At 47.7% G+C, this 17,620-nt stretch overlaps 1 protein-coding gene across 3 annotated transcripts in view; it reads left to right on the top strand.

The window, feature by feature from the left end:
* Positions 1–17,620, top strand: part of HTR4 (5-hydroxytryptamine receptor 4) — a 103,553-nt gene that overhangs the window by 752 nt on the left and 85,181 nt on the right. The gene's annotated exons all lie outside the window — the stretch shown is intronic.

Below are 17,620 nucleotides of genomic sequence, written 5' to 3'. Positions count from 1 at the left end.
TGAGAAAGTTCCCAGGCAGAGAGGCTTGTTGGGCTCTGCAAAAATAGGAAACATCGCTGGAGTGATGCTGAAGGGAGGTGTTTTCCAGGAGCGGAGCTATGGGAATTCAGGCAGCTCTGTGCTCTGACAGTCACGTCCCAGGGTCTGCAGTGCAAAGCCTCTCCCGTCGCAGCCAGGCTGCCCAAGCTCTGTGTCCCCTCTGAGCCCGTGCTGCTGAGGCCAAGCGTCGCGTTGCTGCTGGACCTGGCTCAGCCTCACTCCAAAGCTGAGAGAGCGAGCAGGAGCCCTGTCCATTTCTCAGTTCATTCAGGTACAGGGAGAGGATCTGGAGCTGTATCTGTGAAAGAAAGCTGGTATCATTCCTCAAACCCCTGACACATCCCTTCTAGTTCCAAAACCAACTTCCCCCATGGAAACTTCGTAGAAGGGTGAGTAATTAAAACGTGGCACAGCTGTAGGCTTCTGTGGCTTGAGGGCAGCTTGGAGGGAGAGAGGTCCTGGTTTATGGGCTGGAAGCTCCAGGCACCAGTGGCAGTTGGCCTGGACTGTGCTTTGAAGTGTGTGATGTCATGATGACTTCATTTCTCTTTAAAACTAACATGTTTGAAATCCCTTTGAATGGCAATATTACCCTGTGTTTCTCGAAGGAGCGTGGTTCTCTCTGCCCTGGGTTCTAGCAGTTGAATACTTTTTTGTTTGGCAAGGTGCAGTTTTCCAGGAGCTGGCTCAGTCTGTGCTCGCAGAGGGGACGATGGGCAGCAGGGCTGTGGTCGGTCCCAGGGACCAGCAGCAGCACCTGGCTTGGGAACGGCCTCGCTGTTTCCTTCCTGCTCCCCCAGCCTGACCTCAGCACTGCCATCAGCTGTGCTGCAAAACAAACGTGCGCGTGAACCTGTGTGTTTGCTTCAATAATAAGTATTTACATACGAAGGTATGTTTATCCTATTTCCTTAAACAGTCCCTTGCTGGGGATAGACTTAAATAGTTTAATTTCCCTAGGACTTTGTAAACACTGACTTGAAAGCAGCAGGACCAGCGCGCTGCAGGGGCTGAGCTCCTGCCTGGCGCTGGGATGTGTGCCCACGAGGGCACAGAGGCACCGCGCTGCCCTGCACATCCAAGTGCCGCACTACATGGAAATCTTCGTGGTGGGTTTATGCTTGAAGCCAACGCTGTCATTTGAGTGAAAGGCAGCAGTGCTCTGGCACTTGCTGGTGTACAGGAGCAGAGGATGGGGCAGGGTGACAGCCCCATGCCTGGGTTGGGTCACAGATGCAGGTGTCCGGCTGGTGTAAGCGGAGGTAATCTCAGTAATTCCAGTGTGGAGCTGATGGAAACCCATTGGGACTCTGCACTGTAGTGTGTAGTCACAGAGTTCTGCAGTGAAACATCCCGGCCAACAGCGTGCTGCGGTGACAGAGCCCTGTGTGTCAGGGCACAGCCATCACTGAGCTCCCGAGCGTTAAAGGGAGTCTTCCCTCGTGGGAAGGCTATTAATTAATTATCCAATTCTGACTTTCTGAGCCTGTTATCTGGAAAAGATGGAGGTGAGTGCCAAGTGACAGTCATTCTCTGCAAGGCATCGCTTCTCACCATGCATGGTTGACTTTCCCGGGGTCCCCGCTCTTTGTGCGCTGAGCTGCGGGCTGCTGTCTTCCTGCAGAAGGTGCAGAATGGGGATGCACCATATGCTGGTTCCCCCCGCTAATGCGAAACCGAAACCATGGCTTTAGAGCAGCTGACTTTACTCTGGTCATGTTGTGTAATTCCATTAGACTTACTGTTAGTAGAGCAAATAATCTAATTCAGCCTGTCCCCCCCAACCCCAATGTGTTCAGGTGGCTGCAGACATGCAGGTTGCAGTGAGAGGGACAGCAACACACGGCGGAAAGCAAATTGCTCTGCAAGAGCACAAATTGGACTTAGGCAATTTTGTGCAATTAAGGAGGCAGGCTGGAGGCCCAGCCCCCTGTATGCTCTCCCCCCCCTCAAGAGGCAGATGTGCTGATGGCAGTGTTGCAGTGACTGCTGCTCCCTGTATTTTGCAGAGCGGCTTCTTATTTTGGTTTGCTTTGGTTTGAGATGGCAAAGATGAGTTCTGCCCTTATTATAGTTCCCATGGAGATGGGCTGGATGCTGTACATTAAGGGGTGAGGTGCAGTTGGGCCTTGCCCAGCCCAGCAGCTCCAGTGTGGGGGTTATTCTCTAAATCGCCCTTCCCCCCACCTGCCCTTGCTGTCACAGGACTTCCAGCTGAGAAAAGGTGTTGGCCACATAGTCAAGTAGCATCAGTTGTCATGATGCCGTGATACCATGGTTCTTACCTACAGCATTTTTTTTTTAACTCTGTGCCCTTTATTGAAGACAAAAGTGCCATTACTTTCTTCTTTTAGAAGCGATGCTGAGAGGAAAAAAAGACTTCTCCAAACTCTTGCTAGTGGTTAGCAGCAGAACCAGGTGTGTTCTGGCAGTGCCTGTGGCATAGGTGACCCCGTGTTACTGGTTTGTGCCACTGACAGCTCGTCTCCCAAGGAGCAGCTGTTGTCTGGAGGTGCTAATCCATGGAAAAGCAGGCTCCAAGGTTGAAAACCCTGCCCAGCTTGACAGTAATATTACCACCAATTTCATCTACGCGTTTTTAAAGCCAGAAAAGGACTTTTCTGGTCATCGTGTCTGTTCTCCTATCTACAAACGAAAAACACAAACAAAAGAAAAACTGTAGCTAAGGAAATGTCTTCATGATTAATTCCAAAATTTCCTATAGGGAATAGTTTAAAAAAAAAAAAAGAAACAAACCAGTTGTTTTCTTTAGTAATATTAGAAGCACAAAAACAACTGTTAAAATCCACACTTGAGTGTGAGAGTTTCCAAACAGCCCATATAAAAGTGTCTGGGAGGATGGAAAGCAAGGAAATGCTTTCAGGCCGTGGTTTGACCCCTGCCTGGGGCCAGCTCCAGGCTGTTCCTCGCTGTGTGATGAGACACTGGGCTTGGTGCAGAGCCAGAGGGACGCAGGCAAGGAGAGAAGAGGTCCTGACCACAGCCATTAGGGTCAGCGAGTGCCTTGCAATGTGAAGGTCCTATTTACTGGATGGGAGACAAATAAGGCCCCACTGATGAGCCAGGCTAAGCTCTTCTTGTTAGGCTGAGTGCTGCTTTCCTTGGTGGGCAGGGTCTGGGAGCATGGAGAGCAGGTGAATCCCTGGGTTCTTTCAGCTGCGGAGCCAGGAGGGCTGGGTGCTCTGCATGTCGGTGGGCACACGTGTGCTACTGCCAAACAAAGTGCTGGAGAACTGCTGCACATGGAATCCCACCCAAGGTCAATACATCTCTGGTATCTAAAGGAGGGCGGTAGGAAGGGAGGGGACAGATTCCTTAGCAGGGCCTGTTGTGACAGGACAAGGGGAAATGGTTTCAAACTAAAAGAGGGAGATTTAGATTAGATATGAGGAAGAAGGATTTTTACAATAAGGGTGGGGACACACTGGTCCGGGTTGCCCAGAGAGGTGGTGGGTGCCCCGTCCTTGGAGATGGATGACCAAGGTTGGGCTGGAGGGGCTCTGAGCACCTGATGGAGCTGTGGCTGCTCCTGTTCATTGCAGAGGAGCTGGACTAGATGGCTTTAAGGGCTCCCACCACCTCAAATGATTCTATGGTTCTTTAACCTCAGAGCCACCTTTTACTTCAGCTCCTCATAGCTGTGGTGGTGGAAAGCCCTGTGGGTAGAAGGCAGTGGGAACAGCTGCAAGACAGGCTGAGCTCTGGGCTGGGCTGCTCAGAGGTGGTGGATCTTCCATCCCTGCAGATATTCAAGCAACTTCACTCAAGCAAGTTCATTTATGTAGCCTGCCTTATTCTTGTTTTACACAGAATGGCAAAGGACTTATTTTAGCTGCTCAATCTTTTTGTCAATAAATAAGAATTTCAAAAGCATCTGTCAGATGAGAAGCCCCAAGTCTGTTTTCTGCTGTTCCAGTGAGAACGTAGAGCCCAAGTGTTACTGAGGGTTTCAATGGGAAGTGTTGAAACTGTGACCAAAAACTGTGGTGGCTCAAAGGAAGCAAGATCTCATCTTCTGTTTTGGTTTTCTTTTTTAAGCTAGGGTTTTCTAAGAATTGATCTCAGAGTGGCTCGTGTTGCTCAAATGCATTGAAAAGAAACTGATCTAAGCTGAATCTGAGCTGGTTTTTAAGCCAAATTTGGTACAAGTGTGCATACCCTGAGCATTAGAAACGGGAAGGTCTTGAGGGACAGTTAAAGAAAAACCTGTCTTCTTTGGATGGATTCCAGGATTTGTGCTGAAGCCAGCGTTTTTGGGGATGAAACCAGGAGAGCTGGCTCACTGCTGTGGGGATGCTGTCGGCTGAAGACATGACCAGGTTGGATATTAGGAAAAACTTATTCTCCAACAGAGTGGTGATGCACTGGCACAGGCTGCCCAGGGAGGGGGTGCAGTCACCATCCCTGGGGGTGTTTAAGGAAGGGGAAGATGTGTCACTGAGGGATGTGGTTTTGAGAGGTCACAGGCATGGGTTGGTGGTTGGACCTGATGATCTCAGTGGTCTTTCCAACTTTAATGGTTCTATGGTCCTGTGACCTGCTCAGTGTCTCAGGAGGGTATTGCAGGATTGTATTAACTAACCTCAGGCAAGCAGCTGCTTTCCCACTGCGTCCAGTGAGGAGAAATAGGAGAGGGGCAGAGCAGGGAAGGAGCTAGAAGCAAGGCAGGTAGCAGGTGGCCAAATGTCTGGGGCTTCAGTGTCCTTCTTAATTCTAGGAGATTTACAGAGAAAACATTTATTCTGAGAAGGGGCAATAGAGTCAGCATGCCATGGGACACTTGCAGGGTGTGTGGGACTCCTCTGGGCTGGATGTGCTTGCGATGCACAGAGCTGTGAGGCCGGGCTTCCCCTCTGCCCTCAGCCCAGCTGATGCTGGTGGGAGGTGGAGTTCACCTCCCTTCCTCCTCTTTGCCTTCATCCACTCACTTGACTAAAACCTAATTGCAATGACACCTTTTGTGAGCACATGATTTTCTGAGCACACTGCTTGGCTTATTGATAGATCCATGCTTACAGCTCTTGAGAGAAACCACCAACCCTATCTGCACCCCTGTTTACATTAAATAGGATATAAAGCACACAATACTTGCAATATGTGAGAAATAACCAGGAAGCCAGAAGAAGGGAATTTCCAGCCTTCTGCACATTGATTTCCTTGATCTGCTGGGAAACCCTTACCAGAAGGAAGCAAAATGGTCTCCTCCTTCGGCACCACAGTGTGCAGGTCACTGTCTGCCTGCCATGGTGTCAGTGCAGTGTGGGTGCCTTTGTGCAAGACAAAACTTTGCCTCATGGAGGAAAGCATGGCCCCAGGTGCTGAGCTCTGCCCACCTTGTCCCCATCAGCACCACACAGCCCTGGGTAGAGCCTCCCCATAACGCCTGCAGCAATGCCTTGGGATATCTTGCATGAGATGTTCTGGGGGCCATGGCCTTGTGGTTTCCCAAGGTGTTTGTTCTTGACTTAAACAGCAGATGCATTAGAAACGCTGACACTGAGATTTGGGTTGTTTTTGCCTGGAAGTGTTGATAGCCTCTTCAACAGTAACTTTAAAGTCTTTATTCTGGAATGATCACAAAAGGGAGCCCAGAGTGATCTCGTTCATTACGATGCCATGACAATGGGATGCCAATAAACTGTCATTAAGCTCACGATGCTTTCATTGTTCGGTGTACAAAAGCTGGCTGGTAAATACAGATTGCATGAAAAAAAGATCTCCTGCTCAGCAGATTGTGCTTCCAATGAGTTATGTAGGAGACATCAAACAGAATTTGGAAGGAAGGATGAGGGCAAAGCGGCTGCCGGCCCGGTGATATCTGGCCACCCAGCACCGTGCAGGTGGAAGGGCCGCGCTCTGGGAGCAGCACCATTACTTATCCTTGGCACAGGAGACAATGGTTGGCAGCAGACTGATTGCTTCTCTTTGGCTCATCCGCATTTATTGCCACCCCAGGAGCTTCCTCACTTTCCCCCCTTGGCATCACCACCTGATGGAGATGGAGGGATTCTGGGATGTTCGGCTCTGGTGTTTTCCAGTTGGTTCCTCTCCCTTCTGCAGCCACCTCCCTCTTCTTTACAACCATCTCATCCTTCACTACTCTTTACATCCACGGACATTTATTATTACAGCTTTTGTTGACTTAAAAACAGCAACAAAAAAAAATTAGCAGCGAGAGCCCAGATCAGGGATCTAAAACTAGGGAACCCAAGAGAGACTTAAGGCTCTGATCTTGGCACAGGAGAACATTTTTAGGTGATGAAGAATTCCAAAAGCCTGTCTAAAAGCAGCAGCACCCCAACGACATGCGCAGAGAAAAATGACAAACAGAGCGTGCACTGCTTATCATCCCTCATGGATGCTCCAAGCCCAGGCAAAAATAGCACTGGTGTGGGACAGCATGAGCATCCACATTGCCTGTGGAGTCCTGGTGGGAATGGCTGCATCCCTCCAGCTGTCCTCTGGGCTGCTCTCTGCAAGAGCTTCATTTAGACAGGGGAAGCCTAGCTGGAGTTTAAATTCCTTTGCCTCTCTGCACTTTATTAAGCAGCGAGTGAGTTGGGATTACTTTTCTGCTTGAGTTGAGGAAGGCAGGGCTCCTTATCTGCACTGCTGTAGTGGGAGCGATGCTGCCAGACTATCTGGAGCCTCTCCTCTAGTAAACATGTCTCTCTGGGCTCGGCGAGCAGTGCTGGGCCCCACTGGCAGCGGCTGGCAGCACTCGGGGTGTGCGGGGAGCAGCGGAGCAGGAATGGGATCGTGGTGCAGTCAGCTCTGCTGAAAGCAGAGCAGTGATGGGTCTGTGTCTGCTGGGGGCAGGAAGAGAACTCACTGTGGGGAGCTGCAGCCGGAAAGATTTAGGGTAGACTGTAGAAACACCTCTGTGTGTCCTCCCCTGGGTGATGACATAAGGGAATGTGGAATCTCCATCCCTGAGTGCCATCTCCAGGAGGCTAAAACACGGTTCTGATCAAGCAGCTCCTGGGGTCTGCCTCAGCCCCTCGCCCTGGCTGGTTCGTCTCTCTGTGGCCTAAGAATCTGTTTTCCTATCTGCCTAGAGAGAAACTGAGCTGAAACAATGAAATGACAAACCTGACTTATTTTCACAGAAGCTTTTTTTTAGATGAAAAATGGAAACTTCCTGTGGGAAAAGTCTGATTTCAGTGTAATCTGCTTTTATTTCATTATTATTATTTGTGAAAAAGCCAAGATCGCAGAGAAAACTCTTGGGGGAAAACTGTTTGCTTACTGGGTCTACTGACTTGATGGTGCACAGAGGCTCCATGGGATCTGCTCAGCTGGTGCTGCTGGAAGACTTGGGCGCTGCTTTCTATGAGGATGCTCCTCCCTGTGAGCACGGACCTACCCAGAGGCCGGGCTCTGTTTGCTCAGCCCGGAGATGGGCGATGAAGGACTTTCCCCTCCTCTCTTTCCCTGTTAAGAAGGATATTTTTTTTTAAAGTTCACCTTCGCTCACTACGCAGAGGATTTTATAGGGACATTTCCCCAATTTCTATCGTTAGTGGTGTATGTGCAGATGCAAGGTTGTGGGTAGTCACCAATCACAGCATTTACCGCTTATTGTAACGTCCCAACACATTCCCTCCTCCCTCAGCATCCCAAAGCAATTAGCAGGAGATTCAGCTGCTGCCTGAATGGATAGATGTTCAGCAATCTTCCTTAATTCTTTATTTACTGTAAGATAAGCAGGAAAAAAAATATGCAGAATCAGTTCCTCTTCTGAGGGTGGATTAGTTCTCATGTCTCAGACTCTCTCCCTATGCTTTCCCCAACTGTATGCTGCTATCTGATGAGCTTTGATGAAAGGCAGGCTGGAAAGCATCTGATTGCTGCCCGTCAGTTCCTCGAGCAAACATGTTTCAGAGGTAACTGGCGTGACAAGAGCCAAGCTATTTTCAATCAGGGTTTGGAACTGATAGCATCCCTTCCTATGTTAGACAGCAGCTTGTGCCTAGTGCACTGAAAATTCGCCTCTGGATCATTCATAGAAGGATGTGATGCAGCTTCCTGCCTCACAAAGGGAAAATTAAATACCTAATCTATTGCTTTTAATAAGGAAGCTTTTTAGCCATGGGGATGGGATAAGGTGAAGCAGCAGTGGGGCTGGCTCAGGCAGAGGGAGGGATGGAAATGAGACACAGGCTGATGGAAGGGCCGGGAAAGCTGGTCTCTGCTTTAGCAACCTGTATCTCCCTTCTTAAACTGCTCATTGAATGCCACTGACTCAGGAATGAAGTGCTCTGCTGTTAGGACAGGCCTCAAGACCTGGCCTTACAGAAAAGGGCCGTCACAGAGGTCACGCTGACATTTCCTCCTAACGCTCTGTGTGCTCTAACAGACATCCTCTGGTCTTTGCAGTAGAGGGTTTATGCCTGAGGGACCCCCTTTCCCTGCCTTCACAAAGCAAGCAGGGGATGGGGAGGAATCTGTGTTGCTGAAAAGCTTTAAGCCAGCTCTGGGCAGCTGGAAGGCTCAGAGGGTTCTCCCCTGCCTGGCCTTCACCTGCCCTCCTTGCACTCCTCCACCTCTTCTGTCATGGTGGGAGCTGGGGCAGGAGCAGAGCAAGAACAGGGAAGGATCAGGATCAGAAATGGGAGCAGAGCATGGCGGGAGCTGGGCTGGCCCTGCACAGGGCTGCGGGCTGGTGCCAAGGGCTCCCTAAGGACTCCCAGGGGAAATGTGGACCTGTGCTTCAGGGCATCTCTGCTGAACAGAGCAGAGCATCAGCTTGAAATTTCTTCTCTTTGTTGAAACCAGAGGTATATAGAAATTAAAAAAAAAAAAAAAAAAAGCTCTGAAAGCGAGCTGTGCTGCCTGGAGTACAGTGAACTGGTGCTTCAGCTCCTATCGCTGGTCACTCTCACAGGTTCTGTTGGCCAGGGCATGGTCTCATTTAGAAATGAGAGTAACAAGTCCAAGTGGGACCTCCTGGGAAGGCTGTTCTTCCCCAGCTGTGTTCCTCATTCCAATGTTTGTGCTCTTGCAATTTGAGCAGCTGGGAGAACTGCATGCAGGAGACAAAAAGTAGTTTGGAAAAGAAAGGTGCTCCAGAATGATGGCAGTTGGACCACTAAGGCTTTTGGAAGCCTTTGTCTGCAGCAGTAAAGCAGCCATATAGCGAGCCTGCAAACTGCTCGATGACTTGTCTGCCTGCCAGTGCTCTGTGGGCTCAGTGTCCTGCATCTTCAGTCTCTGTGTAAAGAGTGGGGGAATAATGAGCTAAAGCTTGCTTGTAACCTCGGTGGTTTTTGCATGTGACTGAGAGTTGCGTGTACAGCTGAGAGGGTGCAAAAATGAAACCAGTTTTGGGAAACGAGTTCAGTGATGTTAACACATTTGGGATCTCTGAGGCCAAGGGTAGCAAGGCTCAAATTCCCAGTGTGGCACACATACGGGTTGTGGTACTTGTCAGTTCAGAGAGCACGGGGCTCTTAGCTGCACGCAGTAGCTTAACGGGGCACTGCAAGTGATGTCACCTTGATGACCCATTCTAGTAAGTTCCAACAAATCCCACAAAAACTCTTTCTTGCATCAGCAGGGAGGGTGTTGGAAAAGATCTCAGGAAGTGATCTGTGCAGGAAGCCTTAATACAGAAGATCCAATCAGTTATAAATAAATTCGCATTGAACTTTAACAACAGCTGCATTGTGACCTTCCCCATCCCTTCCCAGCCTCCAGTCTAGACCACACATTCTTCAGCTTTTTTTTTTTTTTTAATTATTTCTCGTCTTTTCTCACAGTTGTTCTAAATCCTGCTGCAGCTGGCACAGCTGCCTGAGCTAGGTGGTGCTTGGAGGCAGCTGCTCCGTGCCACGAGGAGTCAGGAGGAGAGGGCTGCAGGCCCTGGGCAGGAGATGGCGGGCAGGGCTGGCACAGGGCTCATCACTGTGCTGGAGTGATGGCCCCGCTGCAGCCGAGAACAGCATCCCCATCTTTGCCTTGTCCTGCAAGTCAATGAAAAACAATTTTGCTAATACAATGGACTGGAGCATCTAATTCAGTTTGCCATTTATTCATGAGCGTGTTCCGAAATTCTCATGCGCTGCTATGAGCTCATTATGCAGCTGAAAAAATCATTTGGCAAAGAACATTACTTATGCATTAAATCTATTCTACCTGCATACACATATTGCTCACTATTGATGTATTTTCTGGATATTTTTTTTTATTATTATTATTTTAAGTATGAGGCAACCAACTCAGTTACTGCTGAACTGTTTATCATCCAAGCTCCTTAACGTTAATGGCTTGTTAGGATTCATGCATTCTTTTGGTTTACCCCTTCCATGCTGCTGAGCACGGAGAACAGACACAGCCCCCCCCGAGCAGCTGGTGAATGAGAAGCGATGAATATTGATGCGAATGGGAATTTGTAGAGCTTTTTATTCGCTTAAACTTTTCGTGATGAATATGAAATATTAATAACCACAATTATGATAAAAACAAGTCATTGATACCAGCACTCGGAGATCTGTGAGCTGCGATTCATTTCTAAGGGATTTGCGGGGAGTTTATTGCCACAGCGCCATTAGCTGGATCTCTTGTCCTGGTGGCAATCACATTTAATTCTAATGAAGGAAATAGGATTAATTGATGTAGCGAGAGAATCAGCTCCGTGGTTACGATATCCCTAAGGAATCATTTCCTGAAAAGGCACGTTAGGACCCGCTGAGAAAGTGCAATACTGCATGAATCATGAGATTATAGGGTAAAATAAACTCTGCGCAGGGAAGTACATGAGTACAAATACATGTGCATGGAGGGATCATGAAGGTCTGCTGAGAGTGAACAGCTCGAGCCATGCTCAGGGACAGAGGTGATGTGAGAGGATTCCAGTGCAGCGTAAGTCAGGCTTTCCTTGGATCCATCTGGAGAAAATGATGGTTCTCACCCATGAGTGTTCCTGGCTTGGCAGAAAAGGGAATGGGGCTCTTCTTGCTGACACCACGATGAGCAGCATGACCCATAGTGAGGCCATGTTTTGAGCACAGGCTCTGGGAAATAGCCAGCGAGCCCGGGAAGGGTCTGCTCATGGGCTGCAAACCAGCAGCCCCAGGGTGTGCCTTAGCTTTGGGTGAGGGACACTTGTTGCCACACCAGGACACAAAACCTGCGCAGCAGAAAAGATGTAGTGAGTTTTATTGCTACAAAATGTGAAACTAAATCATAATTGATGGTCTGTGCCTGAAGGAATTGTTCATGAAGGCAATGTCCTGGAGGCTTTTTATCCAAACTATCTCTTCCAAAAGCTTGGTGGGAATCCCACCTAGAGCTCCCACATCCACCAGGGAGCTGCTGGAAGTCTGATGGACTTCAAGAAAAGCATGGGTTTTGTTGCAGCGCCTTGCACATTCTGTCCCGAGTGAACACCTTTCTTCTGCATTTCCTTGTTTCTCCGATTGCACTCCCAAGTGCTGATGAACTTCATTCACCATGTTGTGAACGACCCCCATGTCCACCAGGCTCCAGGTGTGCAGGAATATGTGCACAGAGCTCTTCTCTTGGTAACCTTTAAACAGAGACCGCTTCCCATAAGATTTCCCAAGGAACACAAGAAGACTCAGAAGGGATTTAAAGACTTTCTCCTCTTGCTTTTGGGCAAATACGATTCCATTTCTTAAAGTGGAGGTTTACTTTTGCATAAACAGGAACTCAATCTTAATTAAAAGCACATTGCGTGCACCAATCCCGCTCCAAAAGAACTGTGGCTGTCCAGAAGATAGAATTTGTTACATTTAATAACCGAAGTTAACAGAATCCCATAAAAGCTTCTTAAAGTGAGACAAGTGTTACTATCCATAACTGTTCCAAAGCATTCGTCCATTTGCTCGTAAAGTGAATAAACATTCTAACAGTTACAGCCATCAGGAGCTGCCCTTTAGTTTGTTTGTAGTGGTTTGCTCAGATGGTTCTGACTTTGCAAAGGCTTTGCCCGGAACAGCCTGGTGCAGGGTAAGCTGTGACTGCTTCATGGCTGCAGGGTGCGAGCTGTGTGGAGAGCGGAGTAAACCAGGAATGACAGACCTGGAGTTTAAAATCGTGTTTGTGGTAATCGTTATACTTTGTGTTGTGCTGTCTCCAGCACAGAAGGAGAAGGAGGAGGAGGGATGGAGAGGAGCTGTACCTGGTTTGCCTCTGGCTCTCTGAGAGGGCACTGCTTTTGTTTATAGCTGTTTGAAGCCATTCTCACTGTTCTGCTTCACTTCTTTTAAACACTGCGGTTTCCTCTCAGGCCATTTATCTAGACACATGAAAGGAAGGTTTCAGCCATTGAGTGGAGATGGCTGGCACGGGTTGGCTCCAGGGCAGCCGGGCATGAGATGTGTGTGGTCCCAGGCTGCCTCGCTCTATCTGCTCCAACAGAGATGCGAGGGCAATCATAGTGAGCACTTCCAAAAGCTTCAAATCTGGATTGATATGAACCTGCGTGCTTGAAGCATGGTCAGAGCTAACAGAGTTGAGCTAATGCTCGCCTGCCTGCACTTTGCTGTGTGGGCAGTGAAGCAGTTGTGGGGCAGACATGGAGAGCTGGAGGTGCAGCTGGGGTGGATGCTGTGCAGGTTATGCCCAGGTGTACACCTTAGAGAGAGTGGAGCACAGCCAGGGCAGCTCACCCTGCACCCAGGGTATCTCTGCATGCACCCAGGGCAGCTCAGAGTGCACCCAAGCAGCACGTGCTGATGCTTTGCTTGCACTAACATCATCGGGCTTTCCATACTATAAACAGTGCTTGTTCTTGCAGGCAGATCCATAACTTCCCCCCTCGTACATTATACAACACAAGGAAATAGGTTTTTAAAATTCCCTTTATAATAATGTTTGTTTAGGCTGTCTGTATTTAAGCTGACTGAAGGTCAACCGAATTGTGCTAACAAAGCATCATTTCCAGAGGGCAGGTGGTGCTCCCCAGATGCCTGTCTGCAAACAAGTTCACAGGACCTCTGAAATGAGTTATCTCCAGGATAACAGGCATAGCTCAGGGAAGGGAACTCTCCTTCAAATGACAAAACACAGAGTTCTTGTGCTGAGCACGGAGAAGCTCATCCCAGCATGAGAACTCGCAGGCTGAGTACCCCAGGCAGCAGGTACAGCACAGCACCCACAGCTGCCCCAGCCCAACAGGGAGCTCAGGGATCCCTCTGCAGGGAGCTCTGGCCGCTGTGCTGGTGAGGTCACCGAGGTCACCTCGTGCTCAGTGGCAGCTGTCATGGCTCGTGCCTCCTGTGCCACTAAGTGAGAGAGGCTCAGCGAGCAGGGGACATACACATGCTCCCTGCTGTTGTTCTCTTCCTGTGGCTCTTCCTTTGGTGTCCCAGCTCCACTCGCACCCAAGTCCTTGTGGGGACTTGGGATTGTCCCATTAGCATTACCTGAACGAAGCCCTGGCTGGCTTTCTGCTCCAGCCCTGGGAAGCATGGATAGAAATACCTCTCAAGCAAGTATCTGCCTTTGTTTCAGCAACAGTGACATTTCTTTCCGTGTATCCAGACTATATTTTGGACCTTTAAATACTGCAGCTGGCAGACATGTCTGGATCTTGTTTCAGGACAAGAACATTTATTTTTGACTAATTTTGTTCATCACAACTTCTTATTAGGACAAGTAGGTTTTTTTTATTTACTTCGTGATGGACGGTGTAGGTATGAGTAAAAGTTGGTTGTTTCATTAGCAGTGAAAAAAAAAAGATATAAAATAGATTCTTTTGCAAACACCCACATAGAAAATTTTAAAAGCAGTCTCAAAATATTAAACCGCATCTGTAGGCTGCAGCTAATCCTTCTCCTCCATTGTGTATCACTGTGCTCCGTAAAGGGAGTACAAAATGACAATAGCAACTTTTAAAGCTCCTTTCTGTGCACTTATAAGCAGCTACACAATGTGCAGAGCAGTGCTGTGTTATCCCACACACTTCTGTGCTTGCTGTGCTGCCCCTATGCGCCTGGAAACAACGTGGAGGAAACGGTCCGGTCTGGAGCACCCGAGGACGAGCTGAGCAGGGTGTGAATTCCCCTCTGCATCTTCTTCAGCAACACTCACTGACTTTTGCTTTCCAGTTCCTATGGCATAGTTCAGATTCTCCACTCAGAGCTGGTCACACCCAGACCCCAGCTGATGCATACTGGATTCAACGAGGGTTGGGCACAACAAGTACCGAGACATGGAGGAGCAAAGCTCCAACGCTGTGGCATAAGTAAGGGAATATTAGTAAAAAATGATGAAAGGTAGCTTGTGGATGAAGCAGATGTATAACCTCCATGGCCACATCAGACTGCAGCCCCCAAATGCACCCACAAAGGGCATGGCTTCGGTATTTGACAGACAAAATCTAAGAATCTTGAGCTCTTTCCTTCAGCTAGTTTATCTGGTTGTGACCAACGCTTTTTCATGCTTAAAACCAGTAAATTTCAGAATAACAAACTTCACTGATGCTGCCGGTGCTGTGAGGCCAGGCCCCACTCTCGGTGCCACGGAGCATCCCATCTGTGCCTCCTGCAGTCCGAGCACGGTGTGACTTCCACACCCATTTAGCACAGGAGCAGCACACCCAAGTCTGGCTGCACTCCAGAATTAGGAAGACCTCACTATCAGTAACTGCAGAGTGTATATGACTGAAAGCTATTCCTTGTCACTGGAAATTCAGAACTTGTTAGGAATGAATAATGCACAATGTTTGGTTCAAACCCTGCTGTTCCCATGAGCTTTCTTGCAAGTCACTTCCTTTGCTAGGATATTGACAGAAAGCAAACCCTAAAACAGAAGAGCATCTGTTTAAATATATGAATGCGTATTTTCGGAATGTTTTTGTAGTATTTACCTTGCTGTAGCTTTCAACATGTTGTTATAAAGGGGAAACAAAGCTGAAAGCTCACTGTTATTTTAAGAAAAAGTACAGTGTAGTTGCTTATGAGTCTCTACAATATTTCTGTGTGCCAAAGGGGAGTGGGTTTTGCAAACCTAGGGCTGTGTCATTCTAGAGGTGATTATGGCTGCCGGAAGGTCAGAGATGATTTGCACTTGAGAATAAGAAGCGGACCCCAGATTTGATGAGCAGTCTTACCAAACCATGCATGATGCGATGAAACATCTGGGGCTTGACAATATTGGTGTGTTGCCTTGAAAATACCGTGGTTAGAAAATTCCCAGCCTGCTCGGCAGCCCTCCAGGGTGTGTGGGACCATCAGCTCTTCCCTTGCTTCATTCTCTGGCTCCTCAGGCGCTCAGGCTGAATGGGAAATTAGTAAACGCTGCCAGAGGAGATCATTCATTTAGTGCAATAATACAACAGCAGTGGGTTAGTCAAACAGTAATTAGTAACAGGTCATGCTATAATTAGAGAGCCTGGTGTGGTTGGCTACCTCTTCCTGAATGCCGCCGGTAAGTCAGCAAGCATTCGGGTAAGCAGGGGCACGGCAGGCAGTGCTGGGGAGCACGCAGACCTTTCTCTTTGCCTCCCTTTATCCCGGCAATTAGTGTAACACAGCGCTCTGAAGTGGCACTTGCTTCTCTCTGAGTTGCATGAAATCTCGAACAAAAGCTCCAAACAGCTCTCTAGAGTGATTACATCTCATCTGAAAGAGCTCGAAGTCTCGGGGGGTAGAAAGGAGTAATGCTTTTCTCTCCTCTTACTAATGGGGAGAAGGAAAATTCTGTTCCTCAAGCTGAGGTTTATAGTTTGTGTCTTTCTTTTTTCCTACTTGCTATTTTAAGCATCAGGTTTCCACAATCCTATTGTCTGTGCATCAGAAGTTTCTCTTGCTTAGACAGGCAGTGAAATTTTGGTGCTTTCTAACTGAAAGGAAAGAAAATATCTCAATCAGTTATGGGTGTTCACAGGTGTTTGCTGAATCTTCCTTCCATGGGATGATTTGCTGTGTTTCAAGAATGAAGGACTGAAATCTGCAACTAGAGATAGCAAATAACTACCAAGTAAATGCCACACACGTCAGTCTGGATGCATTACTCAATCCTAGGATGCTCCTGCAACACCTTCATGCTGCAATTTCATCTCTTCAGTCTACGCTTTGCCCTCATTGGCCAGGCTGTCCAGAGCAGCTCCCACTTCTGCTGTCCTGCCCTCCGATCAGCTCACAGCTCTCTCCTTGCCATTATCTGCAGTGATTTGCCTCCTGGTAGGAGTGTGTTCAGTCACACAGCACTGCTGCACTGTGCAAACTGTGGTCAGTGCAAGTCAAGTGTGTGCTTCTTGCTTGTCTGAATTTGCCTGGTTTCAACTTTCAGCCCCAGAAAATATTCTGCCACCAAATAGTCTTGTGGCACCAGTATCCTGCTTCTTGAGGGTGTACTTATAGGATATGCCCAAGTCCTTCTTCAGCCTGTCCTGGAATAAACTAAATAGATTATTCTCCAAAAGAATTGCATTGTAAAAATACATCTTCCAGTTCTTTCATAAGGCTCGTGGCTTTTCTGGTATGCATTTCCAATTATCCAACATCTTTCTTATACGCCAACGTCAGTATGGAGCAGCATACTGCAGCCTGGTTACCTGCTTTCCAATTTCAAGATGCTCCTGAGAATTATATTAGCCATAACAAATGGCATTAGGAACTTGAAATGAGCTGGTGATGAGAAGGGACCTTGTGTCCTTTTCAGAGTTATTTATTTCCAAAGCCAGACTGCTCTTGTCCTGTAAGTACTGCCTTATTTTGGCTTCCTCACCTAGGCTGCACACAAATGTGTATTGTTTTCTTGCAAAATATATCCAAACTCTAAAGGATAATTTCAATATTTTTTTCCATGACACAGATGGAAAAAAAAATGAGTAGCAGGAAACCAAGAACAGATTCCCAGAGGACCATGACAGAACCAGAACTGTTAGGCAACATTTCCCAGTTTGCATTCTCATTTGAAGCTCCTCACTGCACTGGGTTTAACTCAGCTCAGGAGTCCTGTACCGAGTTGATATTGTTCTTGCTTCTTTATCAAAGCCTCATGTAGTACCAAATCAAATGCTTTTTTTAAGATCAGAGTATGCAGCAAGTTCTGGCAGCAGTAATGCTGTTGATTAGCCCTGAAAACAAAAGATTTATTCTCCCCTAGTCCCCGCTGTTTTGCCAAATTGTGCTTCCCGTGTTTAATTCTTGATGCATTGTACTCTTCACGAGGCACTTTATCTCTGTGCTGGGGATCAGTCTTGGATGGATAGGTTTATAATTGCCCAGATTATCCATTTCATTATTTCAAAATATTGTTACATTTTTTTTTTTTGTTAACTCTGATGATCAAAGTTTGCTGGAAATAGAGATCAACCATGTGTAAAGTTTCTCACCCAAGCCTCTGAAAAATCTTTGTGAAGGCAATGTTACAATATCTGGACTTGCTAATTTTGAAGTGTCTAGGGTTAGTAATCACTGTTTAACATTTTGTTTAATATCTGTGGGGATGGAAAAGTTCATCACCACATAATATGGCTCCTAAAAATAGTGCGGAAATATTTATTGGCCATATCTGCTTTTCCTGAATCATGATAAACAACTCTACCATTTTCTGGCTGATCAGTCTAACTTGTAATATTTCTTTT

The sequence above is a fragment of the Numida meleagris genome, chromosome 12, assembly GCF_002078875.1.
Source record: "Numida meleagris isolate 19003 breed g44 Domestic line chromosome 12, NumMel1.0, whole genome shotgun sequence".
Lineage (NCBI taxonomy): Eukaryota > Metazoa > Chordata > Aves > Galliformes > Numididae > Numida > Numida meleagris.
Note: the sequence above shows the minus strand (reverse complement) of the source record. Positions and strands in the feature narration are given on the sequence as shown.